The sequence below is a fragment of the Manis javanica genome, chromosome 7 (genome assembly GCF_040802235.1).
Source record: "Manis javanica isolate MJ-LG chromosome 7, MJ_LKY, whole genome shotgun sequence".
Taxonomy (NCBI): domain Eukaryota; kingdom Metazoa; phylum Chordata; class Mammalia; order Pholidota; family Manidae; genus Manis; species Manis javanica.
In genome coordinates, this window is record NC_133162.1 from 54,367,853 (window position 1) to 54,388,060 (window position 20,208).

A 20,208-nucleotide genomic window follows, 5' to 3' on the forward strand; every position below is an offset into this window, starting at 1 on the left:
TGTTTTTAGCTTGGAACTAAGAATCTTGTGTTAATGAGCATCAATCGATTTCTCTGCCTACTTCAAAAAGAAACTGACTGTACCTCCTAAATTACAAAATGAGAAAGTAAGATCTGGAGAAGAATAAAGAATGAAGCTGCATCAGCATTTAAGGCTTCTGGTCCCTATAAAACAACAATTTTGGTCAGTTAAAAAAGAAGCCTTTCTTAAAAGCCTATGACCATAAAATATAGGAAGAATATGAGAATGTCTGTTTATCGGTTCAGTGTACAGAGGCTCTCTTTTTTCTTCCTTGACAAGGGTCTTACTAAATATGTCCAGAACATTTATTCACAAAAGGGACTAGAAGAGATGTTACATGAATGGACTTTCAAATAACTGATGACTCACAATAATGCCTTACATTAATTTGAACATATGTCACATATCCAAGTCACAGCCTTCGTATAGGTGGGTATGTGTGCATGGTTGTTATAAATACATATATAGACACTGGGTCATCTACACAGGGAAGAAGTATTGTCAAAGCTCTACCAATGGCTTCATATAGCAAGGAACTAAGTATTGAGGCAGTCTTATTCAGTAAGTGTGAAATTCAAGTATCAATGGGTAACTCACTTGCTGGACGTTTCAGGAATGCAGTGGTTAGGTAAGTAAATGACTGTTGACTTGGCAGGAAGAAATAAAGTAGGATTTGGAAGAAAGATTTCCCCTGAATGCTGCCTTTGGTGAGAAAATCTTACTGTCACCTCATGGGTAAAATTGCAATATTTCCAGAATCTCTCACCTGGAGTTAGTGCATCTCCATATCAAATGGTGTTTCCAAGCTGTGGAGAGAAGTAGTTCAACCCTGTATCAACAGGTGATTACAGAGTGGGTGGGGAGTAAGTGCGCACCAGGACCAGAGTGGTCTGGTGGGGTCCTTTTGCATCCAGGTCACAGGAGACATGGGCGAGCAGAAGTAGACAATTACTTGTAAGCAATAAACGCATTTATCCTTTTGAACTTTATTTCTCCCTTTGACTGATTTTGGCTTCAAAGATAATTTGTCCCTGGCTGGGAACATACTTTACCCCCAGAATTACATGCCTCAAAGGCCATGCTTCAGCCACTGCTCTGGACCCCTGAGATGGACATAGTATCACCCCTGTTTTACAGATAGAAAAACTGAGAGGTTAAGAGGCTTATCCCAGGGCACAGCAGAAAATAATGGTTATAGAGTTTCAACCTTGCTCTTTCTGGTTTAAACATCTGCCTTTTACCTGCTACATCATTCTGTATACCCCCTCTAAACTGGCTGGAAACAACTCATAGTGACATATTCTAATTTCTGAACCATTTTCAACCAAAGATACCATTTCCTGAAATATATCCATGAAAGCTATTATACTTTGCTATCTCAAAGAGTAATTTTCCTTAGAGATATTGAGTTTCTTTTTCCTAAAAGGCAGAGTATACCCAGACCTTGCCATTTTTTTTGTTTAAATAACTTCTATAAATGCACATTTTCTGAAGATGTATAAAAAATTCTCCCTGTTTTCTAAGCTATTGTGACTGTGTAATGGAAAATAAGATTGAGAAAATCATATAAAAACATCTAAACAGCTGGTTGAAAATGAATCTGTTCTATGCCACATATGCCTTATGTATAGGCAATATAATCACTTAATAAATATTTATTGAATGAACGAATGACTAGGGACTTTATATGGCATTTGGAGAGTACATGGGAAAATAGAAAACAAATCTTGCCTTGTTTCGTTCTCTCCATTTTTCTGGTTGAGTGGTATCAAATAAGAATCACTAGGAAATTCATTGGCCTTAATAATAGGCAATAACTTGGCTTAATAATAGATCATACTTTTCTCTAACAGTATAAAATACGTGACCACAACATAAGGAGACATATATTGAATAAACACTTCAAATCAACTTATCAGAGTAAATATTATACTTAAATTATTATATTAAGAGGCAATAATATCATTTCAACAATGATACCATGTTTTCAAACATTGTGGGATTGCCACAAGTGAAACAGCTTTCATAGGCAGGGATGAAGCCAACACTGGCAGGAAGGAATCCTGTGAATAAAATCCTACCTGAACCTCTGGGAAAGTAACCCAGGGACCACCACTAAAAAGGCTCTTATAAGGGAATTTTTAGCAGTTGAGATTGGGAGCAGCTGGCTCCAAATAACTTAGCCACAAGGAAAAACATGTAAAAGAAACATTTTAGACATATACTAGAGACTGTCTGCCAAATAGCTGCTTCTGACTATTGCTTTCTCCTCATTCTCAACAGGAGTAAAATGGACTTAAGACCTGCCAAAATCACCACAGCAAACAAACTATTCCTTCACCTATCAGCTGGGCCTGAAATATTTGAGCACTTAGCCACACAATCTTTTACAAAATTCACCTTCATTCCTAACACTTGAATGTTTATAGAAACTTTATTAAAAATTGCCAAAATGTAGAAGCAATCAAGATGTCCTCTAGCAGGTGAATGGATAAATAAACTGTGGTTCCTAGTTAATGAAATGTTATTCAGTTTTAAAAAGAATGAACTCACCAAGCCATGAAAAGATATGGAGGGACCTTAGATGCTTATTGCTAAATGAAAGAAGCCGATCTGAAAAAGGTACACACTATGTGATTCCAGCTATATGACAGTCTGGAAGAAGTGAAACTACAGACAGTTAAAAAAGATCAGTGGTTTCCAAGGGCTTGGGGGTGATGGTGGGGAGGAAAGAGTAGGTGGAGCACAGAGGACTTTTAGGGTACTGAAAATATTGTGTATGATACTATAATGATAGATACATGTTATTATAAATTTCTCCAAACCCACAGAATGTACACCACCAAGACTGAAACTTAATGTAAACTACAGACTTTGTGTGATTATGATGTATCAATGTAGGCTCATCTATTTTAATAAATGTACAACCCTGGTGAGGGATGTTGATAAAGGAGGAAGCTATGCATGTGGCGGGGCAGGGGATATAGGGGAAATCTCTACTTTCCATTTAATTTTGCCAAGAATTAAAACTGCTCTAAAAAATTGTCTTTCAAAAGAAAAAAAATGAGTAGCAGTCAAAACAGGTGAAAAGAAAGACCATTATGGACTGGAGTCACAAATTAATTAGTAAATGTGTTGTGTTTTTTCCTAGTGAAAAAAAAAAGGATAAATCAAAAATATGGTTTCATCATTTATATTATCCCTAAAGATAACAGAGAAATACAACATGATTAATAGAGAAAAAGTAGGAAAGGGAAAAAAAGAAATAGCAAGGAATTAAAAAATAATAATATGTGAAATAAAATTAGAGGTAGAAAATGTCATTTCACAATAAACACAAATGGGTTAAGTTATTCTATTAACTGACAAAAATTCCCATAGGTATTAAAAAGTAAAATCTAGCTATGCTATTTATAATAGGCATATTCCCAATAATTTAATAGAAAACATTTTTAAGAAAAGGATGGGAGGTTTTTAAAAAGAAGACATTCATAAGAATATTAGAAATAAGGAAAATGCCACCAGACCATACTTTTTTTAATTAGGGAAGATTAAATATTTAGAGATATATAGATCCATATATCTCACATTGACAAAGAAAACAGAAATATGCTTTCCAATACATATGCAGAAGAGGTCAGCCTGACAAGGAAGAAGCAATTTTACCCGTGAAGAACTTGCAAGCAAAATGTCAATGAGTACAGGAAGAAAAAAACAGATAGATTTTAGAAATATAAGGATCACTTACAAAGGAACTAAGCCATTCATGCTCCTCTTAGTACACAGAACAGCAATTTCAGACATCAACTCCATGGTAAAGCCATGGGAACTAAGCTCTGGTAATAATGAGAATCTGCTAGCAAAGCAATAAAGTTTCAACTAGACAAACAGAATGGCAAGGAGATTCAAAAGGGGGAGTTAATCACCAACTAGTCCTAAAGATGGTGGAAAAGGTGGGGTTTATAGGGAAATCTGGAAAGTCACGTATATGAGTTACAAGTGAAACTGCGCAGGGGAGCGCAGAGAGAGCTATGGGAAGACGCTGCGTGTGTGTGGATAATGCCTTTGTGGGTCTTCATCCGAGGATCTGGTTGGTATTAGGCCTGGGGCTGCTATCAGTCAGGAAGGTCAGCAGTTTGGAAGAAAAGCATAAAGACCAACAAGAACCCTTTGGGCACTTTTGCATCTATTTTCCACCATACTTGCCTGCAATGACTGTAAGGAAATAATGGTCACTATTTTGCTCCCACTTGCCAAAATTTCATGAGAGGTCTTCTTTTGACCAAATCTTTCTCAGAATCATATAGGGGAAGGAATTCTGGGAAATGCAGTACTCAGGTTCATCAGGATGACAAGGGAACAATCGAGCTAGACTGGCTGGAGCCGCAAAAGGGAGATGGCAGTATCTGGTCTGGAGATGGGAGAAAAGTCAAAACTGAGGAAACTGCTAATCCACAACCAGCAAAGGAAAAAAGAGAGAGAGAAAGACAAGTATATCCACGAAAAATATACAATAAAGCACTTTCTATCTCCCAGATTAATAGTTTCATTATTTGGCAATCTGGTTAGAGTAACTTTTATCAATATAATATAACTGTTCTTGATACTGATAAAAGACAGAATACAAAAAACAGATACAGAAGTCATTAACCTTTCTTTACCACAAAATGGAGATGAAAAAATATAAAGCTTAAACTATAAAAATAACAGGATAAATGGCCAATTTCAAAAGCATTGAAGGGCCTTTAGCCATGACTCTCAGAAATCAACTGATCGAGGAGCCAAAGAAATGATACAGAACATTTGAATTACATACTAGCAACTTTGATTTAATATCAATTTATAGAATTCAGTGTTTAGAGAATAGAATTCTTGCCTAATATCTAAGGAACATTTATTAAATTTGGCCATGTACTAGGCAATTAAAAAGTCAAGAAGTGTAATAAAGCAGAAAACAACAAGCCATATTCTTTAACAGTAAGATAATAAGGACTTTCAAAGAATAACTGCATATATTACATATTTATAGCCATGTTGATGTTTAAAATACTCTCTGAATAAAACTTGAATTAAATAGCAATAAAAATTTAAATTATAATTCATTTCAGAAGTCAATAAAAGCAAGAATTCTCACTGTAATCCAAATCTATAAGAAGTATTCAAAGATGTACTTACAGAAAAACTTATAAATTGAAACATACATATTGAATGTATATATACATAAGAATTCTTTTAAGTGAATTCTTTCCCAGCAAAGTTGTAGAATACAAAATAAACACATGAAAATCAGTTTTATTTCTGTGTACTAACAATGAAAATTCTGAAAGAGAAATTAAGGAAACAATCTCATTTGCAAAAATAATATCAAAAAGAATAAAACATATAATAATAAATTTAACCAAGAGGATAAAAGACTTGTCCAGTGAAAACTACACAACAATGCTGAAGGAAATTAAAGAAGATACAAATTAATGGAAATGCGTGCTGTGGTCACAGATTGGGAGGATGAATATTGCTAAAATACCCATACTATGCAAGCTAATCTACAGAGTCAATATAATCCTTATCTGAATCCCAATGACATTTTTTTCAAAAATAGAAAGAAATGTGCAAAAATTCATATGGACTCTCAAAGGATCCTGAATAGCCAAGACAATCCTGAGAATGCAGAACAAAGCTAGAGAAAAGGATACTTCCTAAAGGCTGTAGGAAAGGATACTTCCTTGTTTTTTGGTGTTTTTTTGTCAATCTTTGATGCAGATGAACAAAACTTTATTTTAGTGACCTCGAGTAAGAAAGTGAAATTTTGGAGTCTTTGCCCAGAGTCGCCATGGTTTCCTGCTTCAACAGTGCTTGGACAAAACCCAGCGCTAGTCCCCCACCTGGGCAGGCCCGCTCAGAGCCAGCCATCTGTCACTTCCACACAGCACCCTGGGGCCGCCTCCAAGCTCCCACCACTCCAGCACACCACAGCCTCTGCCTCCACGGCCACTCCTCTGCCACCCTCTGTGACAACCGCATCCCCCTCACATGTCAGCCAGAATGCCAGGACTCAGGCCGCATCAACAGCCCGATCAACCTGGGGCTCTACACCTCCTATATCTACCTGTCCATGTCTTACTACTCTGTGATGATGTGGCTTTGAAGAACTTAACCAAACATTTTCTTCACCAGAAGGAACCTTCTGAGAAACTGATGAAGAAGTTGTCAGACCAGCAAAGTGGTCAAATCTTCCTTCAGGATATCAAGAAACCAGACTGTGAAGGCTAGAAGAATGGGCTGAATGCAATAGAGTGTCCATCACACTTGGGAAAAAAGTGTGAATTAGTCACTACTGGACCTGCACAAACTGGCCGCAGACAAAAATGACCTTCATTTGTGTGACTTCATTGAAACCCATTACCTGAATGAGCAGGTGAAATCCATTAAAGAATTGGACGACCACATAACTAATTTATGCAAGATGGGGAACCCCGACTCTGGCATGGCAGAGTGTCTCTTTGACAAGTACACCCTGGGAGACAGTGATAACCAGAGCTAAGTCTTAGGCTGGCTTCCCAGAGCCACAAGGGTGACTTCCCTGGTTCCCAAGGCACTGCATACATATTGGGGTTACTTTTACCTTTTCTGTAAGTTGTACCAAAACATCTACTTAAGGTCCTTTCATTTGTACCATTCCTTCAAATAAAGAAATTTGATACCCCCTAAAAAAGTGAAATTTTATCATAAGGCTACTCTGACATGCAAAAGCAGAGACTTCACAGTGACTAGAACTGAGTGACCCTTACTTTATCCATATCCTCTAATTCCCACAACTTGAGCTCTCGTCACTGTCTTTCTGTGCACATCTGCTTTCCTCTTTTCTGTCTACACACTTCCTTCTTCATGTCCAAAGGCCTCCTCAGCTCCCACATAGATCTTCTCAGTTCCGGGCACACACAGGGACCACCCACCTCTCCATCCCAGTTTCAAATCCCCAGGAGAAATATGATTGGCACAGACCATCAAGACACCGTGGTTCACCTCTATGGCTTGAGGGGCAGTTTTTAAAGAAATATGATCATCATGTGCTGAGCAGTTTTTTTCCCAAGATCTCTACTACTGGTAACATTTTAAATCAATAAGAAAAGGATATCTAATTCAATAAACTCTCTTAGAGGAGAAAACAACTTAGGAGGAACATGATGTTGTCTTGGCATGCACCACAAATCACAGTGAAATTAAAGATTAAATGTAAAAAGTATTCATAAATACAGGGAAAAAAGAGGTGAATATTTATAATATTACTCTAAGTATATCTGTACAGTATATGAATCATTCCTCAAATATAATGACATATATCACATAGTATTATAGATTGTTAATTGCAGATGTATGGTATTACTATATGTATTTTTGTAAAATATTACCATCAATTCCTCAAGTATGGCAGTATATATATTAGTTACATATTATTTTTAAATGTTTAATGTTACAAATTACTTTGAGCTCAAAGAATAAAAATTTGCCACCAATGAGAATTTTTTTTAGTGTGAAATTCTGCTCAATTCTTTGAAAGATTTTCAATTATTTGGAGTAGTATATTGTCACTGGAATTTAGTGTTCCATATTTACGGAAAATAATGTTTCTCTATCTCGATGTTTGTTTTTCGAGTGTTTTACTATTAATTTAGGTAACTATGGCCTTGTCAAATGACTCTACTTCATTTAAAAATTGCTTATTCATTTAAATGAGATTATTTTTTAAAACTCTGGACTACATTCACTTAACAGAGAAGCTGTTCCATGCACTCATTATAATAAAACTCCATTTACAATTTTCAGGGTGGAAGAGAATTCTTGTTAATTTCATTTCTCATAAACAAGGGAAGCTTGGAAATACACATGGATTAGCTTTTATTGAAACATTTTAAAAAATACATTACTCCATTTTCCTAATTTAATAGCTGAATAAAAAATGGACATAATTATATGTATCTTTGAACATTTAGGACACTCCACCACAGAGTGTACATAGTAAGCACTCAAGAGTAATGTTTGAATGAGTAAGTGAATGGGTTAATTGTCCAACATTTCTCATAAGCAATGATTTGCATTGACTAGTGTTCTGAGTAAGGATGTGAAATAGAGCAGTTCTGAATGAATCTGCCTTATTCCTAGTACATTTCTATAAAACTCATTTTTAAAGAATACTTTTCTGAGCATATTTCCTCATTTTTTCCTCTTTCACCTGCAAGTTTGAAAGCAGACACCTCTTTAAATTGAAACGCTAGTTTTTTTCCATTTCCATTAGTTAATGCTTTATAGTATTTAACTCATTTTTCTATATTTGAATCTCAACTGTTTAGATAATCCCAGCACAGAATAATCTTTTTCTTCAACTTGAAGTGTCTGAAATAATAGATGTACAAATATGCAGTATATTATAATAATGATATAACACAAAAAGGTATTATTCAAAACATTATTAATAATAATACTTAACCTTTACTGGGTGTTTAATAAGTTCCAAGTATTGAGCTAACTGCTTTATATACATTATCTTATTTAATCCTCAATACCACCCTCTGAGATAAATAGTATTATTATCCCTGTAAGGAACACAAGCATTAAGACTAAAGGCCTGAGAGTCTCTGAACAAAGAAGGCAAGCCTGTAAGGAAATGAACAATCGGTTTATTTATGGGGGCCTATTTCTCTGTATCCTCAATGCTCCAAGACCACCTCAGTGGGAGAAGTACTAAGAGCCAACCATTGCCTGATCTAGATAAATCCCCAAAGATGTCATAATACAACAACTGGCCCATCAAAACACAAGACTAAGTGGATCAAAACCCACTTTTAAGACATTAGTCCAAACTTTCATAGAAAGTTTCTGGTGAATTAAAGTAGAAATTCACTTGGGATTTAATATACTGTGATGAGTGTGTTTTCAATTACATATATTCAAATATCAAAACCAAAAATACAAGAAGGCAGAGGATGTGTAATACATTCCCAACCATTTCCTGAATGCTGACTGTAGGAGGGAAAGAATTTCTAGTGAAACAAATTCTTGTTTGACAAAACAGTTCTTGATTCTATGAAGAGCAAAATAACACCCTCTTTCTATTGTGATGTAATTGGCCCAACAAACATTTATATATGTTTTCTTAGGGTCAAGTGAACAAATTTCACAATCTCAAAAGTGAAAAGGAAAGTATGTTACTGAGTTTAACAAGATCCTCCACAGTCTATGTTCATTTAACATTTAGAAATCTTATTATATTTTGCTATTTCATCCACTTATTAACATTATATTAATTTTGGAGGAGACTGTCATATTCTATTTTCACCCAATAAATCACAATGAAATGATTAAATATCTTATATTTAGCAATTAACAAAGGACTTTGATCTTTTCCAAAATCATTCAGAAACTGCCAGTATAATGATAACACACACTTGACTGCTTTCAAATAAGAAAACTCCCTGAAAGAAAAAGAGAGACAGACAGAAAAGAACTTCTGTTTTAAATTAAAATGAGAACTGGATTTCTGAGGGCATGTGGGCACTAATTTTAAAAAGCCTTGACTTTTTTATTAGATGGCATTGTTGAAGCAACTGACCTGTTTTAAAAAATGAAAGGAAGAAAAATAACACACATTTGTATGCTTTGGAATTAAGTGATTGGTTTGATAGTCTATATATTCTACATTCATTTGCTTTTGTCTGCTAAATAGCTAGATAAAACTAAAAAGAGGGGGAGGGTTCAAGATGGCAGCAGAGAAGGATTCTGAACTCACCTCCTCCCATGAACACAACAAATCTACAGTTACACATGGAATGATTCCCTGTGAAAAGGACCTGAAAACCACCTGAATAGCATATCTACCACAAAGAATAAGAGGACCACATGGAGACAGATAAAAGAGGTGGAGAACATGGTCTTGCAAGAAACCCCATCCCAAGCAGCTCAGTCCTCAGTTGGAGGGATGTCATAATACGGAGCTAGTCCTTGAGAAACAAAGGGTTTGTGTCCCACCATGGGCACCCCAACCCTTGGGAACAGCACTGGAGAGATGAGTTCTCAAAGCATCTGACCTTGAAAACCAATGAGACTTATTTCCAGGAGAACCACAGGGCTCTAGGGAATGGAAAAATCCACTCTTAAAGGGCTTATGCACAGGCTCACTCGCCCAAGGGCCCAGCTCAAAAAGCAAGAGTTTGAAAGGCATCTATTCAGCATGTAAAGGAGACTCATATGTTAACACTAAAGCATCTGTCTGAGAGGTAGGAACCAGCTGGGAACAAGGGATGGAGATGCTGGTGGGTGCCATTTTGTGTTCTCCTGCCTTGATGGTGCTGGTGCTGGTGGGTGCCACTTTCACATCTCCCCTCTAGCCTGCTAGCTCCAGTAGGAGTGCCATGCCCCACCTGCTCATACTGCAGCTGGGCTGCCTGGATGTTCTTCCCTGTGTGCTGCAGCCATGGTTCAGCCCATCCTAGCCAGCAGACATGCACAGCCCTCACAGGGAATAACCCACAAGTACCTGGCTTTGGTGGTGAGGAGGGATTGAGTTTCTTGGCCCAGCTGAATCAAATGGACAAACAGTCCTTGGCAGGTTAACAACTGTAGTTTACTGTACAAATAGCAGACTGAAACACACCCCTGGACTTCATCTGAAAAAGTCCTGTTCTCTTGTCCTGGAACTTCAGCCTGAGGAGCAGGCTTCCGGTTTGTCACACATCCAGAAGCTACAGAGGTGCCCCCAAGGAACATGGACAGGAAAACACCATATCAGAATCCTCCCTTGACCTTGGTGCAGGTCACTAGTACCTTCCAAAATGGAGTTTTTGCACACATTCACAGCTATGATTTCTGCAACTGTGACGGAGGAAACAACTAAATCTCCTGGTCTGGAAGTCAGTAGGGTTTACAACTGTGGACCCATAAGACTGTATATATTCACATGTCTTAAAGCTACTGCTTGAGCAAGGAAAACAAAAGCAAAAACAAATAAGTGGGACTACATCAAACTAAAAATTTTCTGCACAGTGAAGGAAACCATCAATGAAACAAAGAGGAACCTACAGAATGGGAAAACATATTCACAAATGACATATACAGTAAGAGATTTATACCCAAAATATATAAAGAACTCATAGAACTCAATAGAGGAAATGGAGACAGAAGGACAACAGAAAATTAATGAAATTAAAATCTGGTTATTTGAAAGGATTAACAAAATTGACAAACCTTTAGCTGGATTCACAAGGCAAAAAAGAGAGAGGGCTCCAATAAATTAAATCAGATATGAAAGGCAAGAAGTTACAGCTGATAATACAGAAATAAAAAAGATCATATGAGATTACTACTAACAATTATATATTAACAAGTTGGACAACCTAGAAGAACGGATAAATTCCTAGAAAACAATCTTCAAAGTCAGAATCATGAAAAAATAGGAAATATGAACAGACTAATTACTAGTAAGGAGACTGAATCAGTAATCAAAAACTTACTAATGAACAAAATCAAGGACCAGATGACTTCATTACTGAAATCTACCAAATATTCAAAGATTTAATACCTATCCTTCTCAAACTCTTCCAAAACATTGAAGAAGGAATACTTATAAACTAATTTATAATATCAGCATTCCCCTGATACCAAAACCAGATATGGCACCACAAAAAAAGAAAATTGGAGGCCAATATCCTTAATGAACATTGATTCAAAACTCCTCAACAAAATATTGGCAAACTGAATTCAACAATGCTTTGAAAGGATCATACACCATGATCAAATGGGACTTATTCCAGGGATGCAAAGATGATACAACATCTAAAAATCAATAGTGTGATATATCACATTAACAAAATGAAATACATCATATGATCATCTCAATAGATACAGAAAAAACATTTGACAAAATTCGACATCCATTTATGATTAGAAACTCCCAACAAAGTGGAGATAGAAGGAATGTACCTAAATATAATAAAGGTCATATATGACAAGCCTATAGGTAACATCATTCCCAATGGTTAAAAGCTGAAAGTTTTTCCTCTAAGATCAGAAACATGCTAAGTATGTGCACTCTCACCACTTTTATTCAACATAGTATTCAAATTCTAGCCACAGCAATTAAGGAAGGAAAAGAAGGAGAAGACATCCAGATTGTAAAACAAGATGTAGAACTATCTAGAGGTAGAACTATTTGCAGATGACATGATACTGATATAGAAAACCCTTAAGACTCCAAAAAAATATTAGAACTAATAAGTAAATTAAGTGAAGTTGAGGATACAAATAATTTCACATAAATCTCTTGCATTTTATACACTAATCACAAATTATCAGAATAAAAATTAAGACAATCCCATACACAACTGCATCAGAAAGAATAAAATACCTAGGAATAAATTTAACCAACAAGTTGAAATACATCTACACTGAAAACTACAAGACACTGATGAATGAAGTTTTAAAAGATATAAATAAATGGACTGTGGTTATAGACTGGAAGAACTAGCATTGTTAAAGTGCCCATATTAACCAAAGCAGTCGACAGGTTCAATGCTGTCCCTATTAAAATACCAATGGCATTTTTCACAGAATTATAGTAAATAATCCTAAATTTTGTATTGAACCACAAAAGACCTTGCATAGCCAAAGCAATCTTAAGAACAAAGCTGGATCTATCATGTACCTTGATTGCAAACTACACCACAAAGCTATAGTAATCAGATCAGTATGGTATTGGCATAAAAACATACATAGAGTGATGAAACAGAATAGAAAGCTTAGAAATAAACCCACACATCAATCAACATATGTGTTGGTCAATCAATTTATGACAAAGAAGCCATGAGTATGCAATGGGAAAAGGAGAGTCTCTCAATTAATAATAATGGGAAAATTGGATGATACATGCAAAAGAATGAAATTGGACCAGTGTCTTATGCCATGCACAAAATTAACTCAAGTGGATTTAATATTTGAATGTAAGATATAAAAATATAAAATATATACAACATAAGCACTAAGATCCTTGTCATTGCTTTTAGCAATTTTTTTTGGATCTGACTGCAAAGGCAAGGGAAACAAAAGCAAAAGTAACATACGGGACTGTATCAAACTAAAAAGTTTCTGTACATAGAAGGAAACCACCAATAAAATGAAAAGAGAGCCTATGGAATGGGAGAAGATATTTGTGAATGATATATCCAAGAAGGAGTATCCAAAATATAAAGAACTCATATACTCAACAACAAAAATAAACAACCCAGTTAAAAAATGGGCAGAGAACCTGAATAGAAATTTTCCCAAAGGAGGCATATAGATGGCCAATAGCCACATGAAAAGATGCTAATCTTGTATCATTAATTAACAGGGAAATGCAGGAAACTTCAGGAGATACCACTTCATGCCTATTAGAATGTCTACTATCAAAAAGATGAGAAATAATGAGTGTTGAAGAGAATATGGAGGAATGGGAACCCTTGTACACTGTTGATGGGAATGTAAATTGGTGCACCCATTATGGAAAACAGAATGAAGCTTCCAAAAAAACTAAAAACAGAATTACCATATGACCCAGCTGTTCCATGTATGGATATTTATCCATGGAATATGGAAACTCTAATTTGAAAAGATAAACACACTTCTATATTCACAGCATTATTTACAGTAGCTAAAATATGGAAACAATCTAAGTGTCCATCTATGGATGAATGGATAATGAAAATGTGGGATATACATAATCACACACACACACACACACACACTCATGGGCACACACGCAATGGAATATTGGTCAGCTATACAAAAGAATGAAATTTTACTATTTAAACAACTATTACAACAACCTTGAAAGTATTATGCTAAGTGAAAGAAGTCAGATGGAGAAAGACAAATACCATATGAATTTACTTTCATGTAGAGTCTAAAAAACAAAACAAAATCAAACAAAATCAAACTCATAGTTACAGAGTACAGATCAGTGGTTATCAGAGGGGAAAGGGAGTTAGGGAGTGGGTGAAATGGGTGAGTGGGTTCAACTGTATGATGACTGACGGTAACTAGACTAATGGTGTGAATTGCTTGCTTTGTAGTGTATACAATTATCAAATCATAATGTTGTACAGTTGTAACTTATATAACATTATATACCAATTTTACCTCATTAAAAATAAATAGAGAGAGCCATTTGGTAAACTAAATTCCTTAGGCTACCATATATACATAAACGTATTATCACAAATATTAGAGACAAATATTTCAAATCATGCCTATATGCCTTGCATTGTACAGGTGATGAGAAAAGTTGTGCTTGTTTCCCATAGAAAGTTGAATCAGGTCATTTCATTGGGGCGTTTTTCTATTAAATCCAGAAAATTGTGCCTTCATTTGTTTACCCTCAGTTTTTGAAGTTCAGTCACATACTATGTTCTGTACCATCGAAGTTGGTAGATTCAAATATTGGGAAGACATTGTCATTGCAGTGGCATTGAATTTGATTCCAAACATACCTAGTTTCAACCTGCATTTAACTAGTTATTTAACCATGGGAAAATTTCTTAACCTCTTTGAACCTAGTTTCCCCTTTGTTTTGGGAATACTAAACCTTTTCTATAAGAAACAGAGATGTTGGACAATTAAAATGTATGTATACTATATATGAAGAGAGACAAATGATTTTAGATAGATAGATAGATATGTATACAGAATATATAGTTTAATGTGCTTGACATAAATGGAATTCAGCAACTAGTAGCCATTAGTAGTAGTACAAGGGAATATTATAGAGGCAAACAGTTTTGAATTCAGAAATCCAGCAAACCTGACATTGAATCCTGCCCTCACTACCTAACAATCTTCTAACCATTGACAAAGTAATTTAACCATTCTATGTACCCATTTTCTCTCATGTAAAATAGAGGAACTAATTCCTAACAACCGTAATTCCATAGGAACTACATTAAATTAAATCATTTACATAAAGTGTTTTGCATAAAGCCATCACCTAATAACTTTTTAAAGAAATAGCTACAGATGTTTTATCACTTGCTTTATCTCTGACTCCCTGAAATGAAGGGGGTGCTCAGTATATATTTGTTGAATGGTTCTTTATTTGATATATTCATGTCTTATAGATCAGATATGAGGCACCATCACTCTTATTCTCAACTACTTTTTCCTATACATCAGATCAGCAGTTTTAATTTACAGCCTGACTGTATTTTGATTGATGTGTGATAGCCTTAGAATTAAATGCAGACAATAAACTGTCACAGTTGGACTTGGGATACTGTCAGCTACCCTGACACTCTTAAGATTAGCTTTCTGGAGAATCTTAAAATGTAGCAAGAAATAAAATGAGAATACTGATGTGGAACCAAGATACACTACCTGTGTGATGTTAGGCAAACTACTTATCTTTCTGAGCCAATTTTCTCATATATAATATGAAGAGAATTGATTCTAGGGCCCTTTCATTATCTAAAATCTTTGTGCAATTGTTATGAGTACTGTGTACCACTCACCTCCCCTTTACCTTGGAGTTATCACTTTCTCAACATGATCTGTCAACCATCTCAAATTAATATTTTTGTGTGATGTGAGGTAGGGATTGAGGTTTATTCTTGTTCCATAGTTTTTTTAAATTAAGGTCTCATTGATATACAATACATGAGGAACATTGTGGTTACTAGATTCCCCCCATTATCAGCTCCCCAACACATAACCCATTACAGTCACTGTCCATCAGCATACTAAGATATTATAGAATCACTACTTGTCTTCTCTGTGTTATACTGCCTTCCCTGTGCCCCCTGCTACATTATGTGTCCTAATCATAATGCCCCTTAATCCTCTTATCCCTCCCTTCCCACCCACCCTCCTCAGTCCCTTTCCCTTTGGTAACTGTTAGTCGATTCTTGGGTTCTGTGAGTCTGCTGCTGTTTTGTTTCTTCAGTTTTTGCTCTATAGTTATATGCCAAAAATGAGTGATATCATTTGGTACTTGCCTTTTTCCACCTAGCTTATTTCACTGAGCATACTACCCTCTAGTTCCATCCATATTGTTGCAAATGATAGAATTTGTTTTCTTCTAATGGCTGAATAATATTCCATTGTGTATATTCTTTATCCATTCATCTACTGATGGACACTTAGGCTGCTTCCATTTCTTGGCTATTGTAAATAGTGTAGTGATAAACATAGGGGTGCATATGTCTTTTTGAATCTGGTATCCTGTATTCTTAGGGTAAATTCCTAGAAGTGGAATTCCTGGATCAAATGCTATTTCTATTTTAATTTTTTTGAGGAACTTCCATACTACTTTCCACAATGGTTGAACTAATTTACATTCCCACCAGCAGAGTAGGAGGGTTCCCCTTTCTCCACATCATCATCAGCATTTGTTGTTCCTTGTCTTTTGGATGTTGGCCATCCTAATTGGTATGAGGTGGTATCTCACTGTGGTTTTAATTTGAATTTCTCTGATGATTAGCGATGTGGAGCAGTTTTTCATGTGCCTGTTGGCCATCTGAATTTCCTCTTTGAGAAGTGTTCATTCAGACTCTCTGTTCATTTTGTAATTGGTTTATTTGCTTTTTGGTTGTTGAGGCATGTGAGGTCTTTATGTATTTTGGATGTCAACCCCTTATTGGAAATGTCATTTATGAATATACTCTCCCATACTGTAGGGTAGGATGCCTTTTTGTTCTGTTGATGGTATCCTTTGCCATACAGAAGCTTTTTAGTTTGATGTAGTCCCATGTGTTCATTTTTGCTTTTGTTTCCCTTGCTCTAGGAGAATGCATTCAGGAAGAAGTTGTCATGTTTATATTCAAGAGAGTTTTGCTTATGTTTTCTTCTAAGAGTTTTATGGTTTCATGACTTACATTCAGGTCTTTGATCCATTTCGAGTTTACTTTTGTGTATGGAGTTAAACAGTAGTTCAGTTTCATTCTCTTACGTGTAGCTGTTGAGTTTTGTCAACAGCAGTTGTTGAAGAGGCTGTCATTTTGCCATTGTATATCCATGGCTCCTTTATCATATATTAATGAACTATAGATTCTTGGGTTAATATCTGGACTCTCTAGTCTGTGCCATTGGTCTATGTCTCTGTTCTTGTGCCAGTACAAAATTGTCTTGATTACTGTGGCTTTTAGTAGAGCTTGAAGTTGGGGAGCATCATCCCCCGGCTTCATTCTTCCTTCTAGGGATTGCATTGGTTATTCGGGGTCTTTTGTGCTTCCATATGAATTTTAAAACTATTTGTTCCAGTTTGTTGAAGAATGTTGTTGGTATTTTGATAGGGATTGCATTGAACCTGTAGATTGCTTCAGGCAGGATGGCCATTTTGACAATATTAATTCTTCCTATCCAAGAGCATGGGATGTATTTCCATTTGTTAGTGTCCTCTTTAATTTCTCTCAAGAGTGTCTTGTAGTTTTCAGGGTATAGGTCTTTCACTTTCTTGGTTAGGTTTATTCCTAGGCATTTTATTCTTTTTGATGCAATTGTGAATGGAATTGTTTTTTCTTGATTTCTCTTTCTGCTAGTTCATCATTAGTGTATAGGAATACCACAGATTTCTTTGTATTATTTTACATTCTGTAACTTCACTGAATTCAGATTTTAGATCTAATAGTTCTGGAGTGGATTCTATAGGGTTTTTTATGTATGATATCATGTCAGCTGCAAACAGTGATAGTTTAATTTCTTTCTTACCAATCTGAATGCCTTTTATTTCTTTCTGTTGTCTGATTGCTGTGGCTAGGATCTCCAGTACTATGTTGAATAACAGTGGGGAGAGTGGGTATCCTTATCTTGTTCCTGATCTTAAAGGAAAAGCTTTCAGCTTCATGCTGTTAAGTATGATGTTGGTTGTGGGTTTGTCGTATATGGCCTTTATTTTGTTGAGGTACTTGCCCTCTATACCCATTTTGTTGAGAGTTTTTATCATGAATGGATGTTGAATTTTGTCAAATGTTTTTTTGGCATCTTTGGAGATGATCATGTGTTTTCTGTCCTTTTTATTGATATAGTGGATGGTGTTGATGGATTTTCAAATGTTGTACCATCATTGCATCCCTGGGATGAACCCCTCTTGATCATGATGTATGATCCTCTTGATGTATTTTTGAATTCAGTTTGCTTATATATTGTTGAGTGTTTTTGCATCTCTGTTCATTAGGGATATTGGTCTGTAGTTTTCTTTATTCCATAAGTTTATCCAGTTATTGCAGCACCATTTATTAAAAGTCTTTTCCTTTTTCTTCATTGAACTGTCTTGGTGCCTTTGTTGAAAACCAATGACCATTAAGTGTGTGTCTATTTCTGGTCTTTCTGTTGTATTCCTTTGAGGTATTTGTCTCTTCCATGTCCATACATGCCACCTTAATTACATTATGCTTTATATTAATTCTTGAAATCAGGTACTGATTGCTCTGGCTTTTCTGTGCCCTTTGATTTCTATATACATTTTAGAATCAACTTGTCAATTTCTACCAAAAATTTTGTTAGGATTCTTATTTGGATTGCATTTAATCTATAGACCAATTTAGAAAGAACAGACATCTTAAAAATATGTAGTCTTCTGATTCAAGACATGATATAACTCTTCATTTATTTAGATCTTCTTTTATTTTCCTTGGTAATGTTTTGTGCTTATTAAAGCAATCGTACATATCTTTCATTTTAATTATTTGTTAAATGTTTTGTTTTAATGCTATTATAAATGAATTTTTCCCTTATTTTCCAATTTTGCTGCTAATATACAGGAATCCATTTAATTTTTGTATATATGTCTTGAATCCTAGAAACTTACTACATTATCTTAGTAGTTCCAGTAGGTATTTTGTTTAGGTTCCTTAGTATTTTCTGTATAAACAATCATGTTACCCAGAAGAAAAAGTAGTGTTTCTTCTTCTCTTCTAATCTTTATAACTTTATTTTTTCTTTTTTCATTTTTTAAAAAATTTTATTTTGATATCATTGATGTACAATTATTTGAACAACATTTTGGTTACCAGACTCCCCCTATTATCAAGTTCCCCCTACATACCCCATTACAGTCACTGTCCATCAGCATAGTAAGATGCTACAAAATCATTATTTGTCTTCTCTGTGTATACTTTCTTTCCCGTGTCCCCCATCACTACATTATGTGTTCTATCCTTATCCCTCCCTTCCCACCCATCCTCCCCAGTCCCTTTCCCTTTGGTAACTGTTAGTCCATTGTTGGGTTCTGTGAGTCTACTGCTGTTTTGTTCCTTTAGTTTTTGCTTGGTTCTTATACTTTATTTTTTAAATTACCTTACTGCACTAACTAGGACCTCCAGTACCAAACTGAGTAGAAATGGTAAGAGCAGATATCCCTGCCTAGTTCCTGATCTTGGGAAGAAGCATTCAATTTCTCACAACTAAGTATGCTGTTGCCTGTTCTGTTTCAGTTTGTTGTAGATCCTTTTATTATACTGAGAAAGTTCTTTCTATTCCTACAATGAGAGCTTTTTTTCATAAATGATGCTAAATTTTGACAAAGCTTTTCCTGCATCTATTGATACCATCACGTGTCTTTGCTTTATTATTCTGTTAATGTTGTGAGTTACACTGTTTGATTTTTGAGTAGTAGCTCAGTCTTGCATTCTTAGGATAAAGCTCATTTAGTCATGCTATGTTACCCTTTTCATATATTTTTGTATTTATTTGCCAATATTTTGTCAAGGATTTTCACATCTGTACTTATGATGCTTATTATTCTGTTATTTTCATTTCTTATAGTATCTTTGTCAGGTTTTGTTGGAATTCTGCTGCCATGAAAAAAAATAAGGAAGTGTTTTTCTTTCTTTTTCTAAAAGAGTTTGTATAAAAATAGTATAATTAGTCCTCAAATATTTGAATTAGAATTAACAGTGAAACCATCTGAGCATGTGCTATTTTTTTAATTCATTCTTAAATGAATTAAATTTTTAATAAACATAGAAACATGCATTTTCTATTTCTTCCTATGTAAGTAATGGGGGCTTTGTTTTAAGATATTTGCGAATTTGTCCAAAGTTGTTGATACATAATCTCTTATCATTTTCCTTGTGGTTTCCTTCTTGACCTATGCGTTATTTAGAAATGTGCTGCTAAATATCCAAAATTTGTTGGGTTTTGGACATATTTCTGGTTGAACTGTGTTGTCTT

General features: G+C 35.2%; 1 pseudogene; it reads left to right on the top strand.

Moving 5' to 3' along the window:
- The first annotated feature begins 3,832 nt into the window (after positions 1–3,832).
- Positions 3,833–6,562, top strand: LOC108393518 (ferritin heavy chain pseudogene; annotated as a pseudogene).
- Positions 6,563–20,208: the final 13,646 nt, after the last annotated feature.